Raw genomic sequence first — 5,902 nt, forward strand, 5'->3', positions numbered from 1 at the left:
CTGGGGACAGTGGCGGTAGTGGCAGAAGTAGAAGACTTAGTCAGCAGTCTCTGGCAACGCTAGCCTAGCAGTCTTGTAACACTGCTGCTTGAAGCAGCTGTAGTTTTTGTCGGTTTCTGTATATGTCCGTCTAAAAACATTCTTTCTATGGAAAGGAACAAGTCACAGCTTTTGGTCTTCTCAAGTTTAAATAGTGTGAATGTAACAGTGTAGCATGTTTACAGGGAGCTTTGCCTGTTGCTGCCTCAACAATGTGAACTGTTGCAAAGACCCAATCTCTCAGACATGAACAAAAGTAATTATACTACAAACATTTTAGAGATCCACTTTGAAATTGTAGTCCAGCTTATTTTTCTTTATTTGGTAGACATTATGAAAATATTTTTCACTAACCCATTGTTTGATTTATTGGCCTTGATTTGAGTTGCTATAAGTAAATCATCAGGATTTTGTATCATTTATCAAATCTCTCCTATAGTCATCCATCAAGGGAAGTGAAATGAAACTGCTTGTCTCTAAACAGTGCATCTTGGCAGATATGTAGAGAAGTTGCATCAGGCCTCTGACATTCTGTCAACAAATCCCATGAAAACACCAAAACCAACAATAAGCCTTTTCCACAGCAGATATTTTGAGTTGTTATCAATTACACCTGTGCTTTTCCTGTGTCTCTGTGTTTAGCTCTCAGCCCCAAGCCTATTGGTTCCTACTAAATATGTACATTTTGAACCAAAAAATGATTATATATAGTTAATTTAATAATAATAATAATTATTATTATTATTACTATTATTATTTCCTAAAACAGCTGTGAACTGTAGTCTTTAAGCAGACGTTACTCAAACAGAAGTACAATTTCAGCGGTGGATTATTCCATCAGACTTATTCTTTAACCTGAGCCTGACAAGTCTTAGTTCATCACACTGATATGTGATTCTGTGCGTTGTTTCATGTGGTAGCGGAAGTTCATCCTGAACTGTAATCTGATATTCAGTTATATTCAGTTATATTCAGTCAGACTCTATGGAAATAAAGGTTAAATAATTTCCTCCCTCTAACACTTGTCCTATTCATGGATGGATTACTGAACCGGCCGACCGGGCACAGGCCCAGGGGCTCAGAGTGTCAGGGCCCCCCTGGCCTTCACATGCAAAATGTCACTCAAAGACATAATGTCACTCGAAGACAATGATATGTCATTACATTACATATCATTTAGCTGACGCTTTCATCCAAAGTGACTTCCAAAGAGACAAAAAGCAACTATTTACAGATGCAAAATAATCACAAGGAGACAAACCACAGAGAGATCATTACAAAGTGACTAAGAACAACAACAACAAAAAAAATAGGTTAAACAACTATAAAGCCTGTGTGCTAGCTTCTATGTAGGAGAGGTGGTGGGGCCTTTTGCACGTCTGTGCCCAGGGGTCCATTGTCTTACAATCCACCTTTGGTCTTACTGAACAACTTCCATCCCTTAATACAACAGATATCTAGATATAATGATACGTAAACATATATCTTGTTTCTGATTGAAACAGAAAAGTTCCAGGAAGACTTTCAGTGCATTAAAAGCTCAGCTCTGCAGGTCCTTTCCTGTCAGTGGAAGCACATGGAGACAGTGCCCCCATGTGGTCACAGGTGTGACATACTTGTGTGATGTTGCTTGAAAAACTCTGGTATGCTATCAAATTGCTCATAGAAGATTACTGATTTTATTGACCTAAAACGCACCTCTCATTCCAACAACCTCCACTATTCAAATGTTTGTATTTTGGTACGAGTGGATTAGGGCTATATTTATAGATAGATAGATAGATAGATAGATAGATAGATAGATAGATAGATAGTCTTTATTGTCCACTTTGTTTTCACAGTCTGTACAGGGCCTCACCAATATACATACATACACATACAGTAAACATAGACACCTTCACCCCAATCACCCTATAATGCACAGTTCCCTCCAGTCCGTTGCATTCCGTATCTACGTCCTGATGGAAGCAGTGTGAAAAAGGGGAAGAGGGGATGACTGGGGTAATGTGTGATTGTCCGTGCTTTGCGTTTGGTGGCTTTGCTCTTAAGGTGTGATAGGTTTGGTTTAAGAAGAACCTGTTCTGCCAGAATCCTTGCTCCTGCACCCTGCTCTCTCAAGGTGTGCCATTAAATACACCAATCTTCTGGTGGATTGACTCCTTTGTGCAGACATTATTTTCAAACTAATTATTCAGGAGATTCCTGTTTTTGATTTCAGGCCCCTAATCGTATGAAATGGACATATTGAATGAGGTGAGATCACAGCTACTTGCTGAAGAGGCAATTTAGATAATATGCTGGGAAATGTAACTGTAGAGTTGATTTGTAATGCATTCATCATGCAAAGGGGCTTTTGTTCGAGTGCTTTAAGTGGAAAAGCATGATGGGAAATCTTTGCAGAAATCCTGCAAGTGTCATCATATACATCACTCAAATGATATAGGGTTAGTGATTAACATTTAAAATAAAGTTTGACAGCATAGAAAAGTTAGATCTGTGTTTTAATCAGTTGCCAATTTATTTTTAAGGTGCTCAAAAAAACAATATCAATTTTTTATAAATATTTTTGCCCTCACCTAACATTAGAAAAATACTAAAGATGAGATTTGTTGTGAAGATTTATTTTCTAGATAACCTTCTCAGGTTTATTGAAATATTTTACATAATTTAATTATTGGTTACTACATCTATATTGCATTCTGTTCCTTAAAGGTCCCATGACATGGTGCTCTTTGGATGCTTTTATATAGACCTTAGTGGTCCCCTAATACTGTATCTGAAGTCTCTTTCCTGAAATTCAGCATTGGTACAGAATTACAGCCACTAGAGCCAGTCCCACAATGAGCTTTCCTTAGTATGTGTCATTTGTGTGTCTGTAGCTATTGAGGAGAAGAGAGGGGGGGGGGCAAGGTGGAAGGTGGGGGTGTGGCCTTGACCAACTGCCACTTTGCTCGTTTGAAAGCCATAATGTCTCTCTCTCATGGGCAGTGTTAGGGCGTTTTCACACATACCTTGTTTGGTCCGGACTTTCTGACTTTTTAAGTTTGATCCGAACCAAAATTACAGGTGTGAAACCTCCACCGGACCGCGGTCCAGATCAAAAGACCAAATTTTGGTCCGATAGAAAGAGGTGGTCTCGGTCCGGACCAAACTAAACCATGGTCCGGTTCGTTTATAGTGTGAAAGCATTTTTTGGATGGTTCGGACTTTTGGACCAAATACAAGAAGCTCTGGCAGGCTCTCCTTGTGTTACAAGACCGGGGAAGCTCCTTTAAGGTGCTTAGTGAGAGAGAGTGACGGTGAATGCGTTCAGAGAAGACAGCTGTCGGCTATCAGAGCAGAGAATACATCAGCAGTTTATTTGTTAAGTGGTAAATGTACAGCGTAGGTTTCAGTTTGTCTCTGAATAAATGCTCCAGAAAGAAAGTTCCCGTGTCTTGCTTCTCAACATCACAACAAAACAAAAAGGGCCGCGGCAGTAGGGGGAGAGCAGCAGTCAGTAGGGGGAGAGCAGCAGTCAGTAGGGGGAGAGCAGCAGTCAGTAGGGGGAGAGCAGCAGTCAGTAGGGGAGAGCAGCAGTCAGTAGGGGGAGAGCAGCAGTCAGCAGGACGTAGGTTTGTCACGTATAGATCTTTAGTGCGCTTGCAAAACTGCAGTGTGAAACCACAACTTACCGGATCAAATGTATACAATGTAACAAAAACATGAACCTTGGTCCGGACCTTGGTTCGGACTTTCATGTGTGAAAACGCCCTTAGTCATCTTACTTTAAAAAAGTAATTAGTTACATTTACAAATTACTTCTCCCAAAAAGTAATTCACTTAGTAACTCAGTTACCACATTGTAAAAGTAATTCGTTACTCAGCAAAGTAACTATGACGTTATTTTTTATGTTCTATAACGCTATTACGTTCTATAACATCTTCAAATATGTTTATATTAACTGATTGAAGAATAAAAACACTATATACAGTATTTTAGAACATTTGGTATTTAGGATAGCTCTGAATGACTCAGACTCCACAGTGGACAGGGGTAGCATGTTTTCAACAACATACCTTGCAATCAATGTGTTCAGCTCGGCCTTGGTCACCTGATCTGACCCGAAAAATCGAGCGTTGCTTGTTTTAACAGAGTGCTCCGTCTCCTTCGCTGGAGCTCATGCTAACTGCATTTGGGCTTGGGGTTGGGTTAGCAGCAGCAACAAGTGTCGCGTTAGCATGTGTTGATGTGAGGGGCTTCATAAGATTCGAGTTGATTGAGGCAGACGTGGATAAAGTCTTTTTTCATGGGCATAGTGTGCATGTTACATAAACATTCTTGCCTTTAATTTCAATGAGGGAGAAGTAGTGCCGGTACTTCCAGTTCGAGAACGCTACCTTTGAATTTCCCTGGCTTGTCGCCATTGTCGCTGTCTTGTGTTTACTGGTAGTCAGTGTAGTCAGAGCGTGCAGTGAGACAGCGTGAGCAGGGCATACGCCCACCCAGCCAATCATCATCGCATTTGCAACGGTGTCATTATCCCCACCCCTGCTCTCTCCAGGCAGCTGGTGTGTAGCCAAAGCCTGACACCTTGCACAAATTAGTAGTAACGTGCCACTTTACATTCTCAGTAACGATAACGGCGTTGCAACGATGAGAAAAGTAATTAATTAGATTACTCCGTTACTGAAAAAATTATACTTGCCCTTATCGTCAAAGCAGAGAATGGGGGAGGTAACCTTGCTCCTTATGACCTCATAAGGAGCAAGATTCCAGATCAGCCAATCTGAGCTTTCATTTTCTCAAAGGCAGAGCAGGATACCCAGGGCTCGGTTTACACCTATCACCATTTCTAGCCACTGGGGGACCATAGGCAGGCTGGGGAAACTCATATTAATGTGGAAAAAACTCAAAGTGACATTGTAATGCCAGGGGACCTGACATTAACTTTTATATTTGCTCAAAATGACCTGACAGTAGCACATGGGTAAAGGGTTGGGGTTCCTCTGCCTCTTCCTGGTACTCTCAGAGCAGGGTGCTCCTAATGGCATGAGGAAAACAACCAATCAGAGGCGAGGAGTCTAACAGTGTCAATGACTGCCTGTAAACTCCAATCAAACTGTTAAACTATAGCCTGACAAGCCAGACCCACATCAAGATGTTGGGTCTGGGAACTGACAGCGCAATAGGATAGCGGTCGGCAAAACTCAGAACACATCTTCCTTTTTTAAGAGTGACTTCGGTGCCGTTCTTTGCTCTTTTTTCAAAGAAAAGCTTAACTCCAAGTCTTCCAGAGTCGCGGCCAAAGCTGATTCAAAAGAGCGCTGTTCCCAGCAGCGGCAGTCATAAGCCCGCCCACCGACTCTATACACGATGTGATTTGCTGTCGCTAGGGTGCATCTAGATTTCTAGGCTAGTTAAACTAGGCAGTGCTGATCTAATTTCTTTATTAGATTATGTTACTGCATTACCTATTTCTCACCTCAGATGTGTCAGGAACATATTTTAGTGTACAGTTTAGCTGTAAAATGAGTGTTTGCTCCAGCCGGTGGGCGGTGCTTGGTTGTAGCTCGACTGTTTAAATTAGAAAAAACTGAATTTAGAGAAAACGTATCTGCAAGCATGAGTTGTCAAATCGCTGAAAAGGGTTTTCTTAAGATGTGTTCTCTATTTGCATGCGTTTTCTTAATTTGCAGTGTTGAGCTCTCAGGGCCACCATATATATGGCCTACCACACAAATGCTTGTAATGAGTATTATTATAGTTAAGCAGGGTTACTGTACAACCCGGTTTTCAAGGCATTTGCATTATAAATAGCATAGTCACTAATTAAATGATGTCCTTGGGAACCCATTTATTTAATGTAAGACACATCATGCT

The sequence above is a fragment of the Perca flavescens genome, chromosome 7, assembly GCF_004354835.1.
Source record: "Perca flavescens isolate YP-PL-M2 chromosome 7, PFLA_1.0, whole genome shotgun sequence".
Classification (NCBI taxonomy): domain Eukaryota; kingdom Metazoa; phylum Chordata; class Actinopteri; order Perciformes; family Percidae; genus Perca; species Perca flavescens.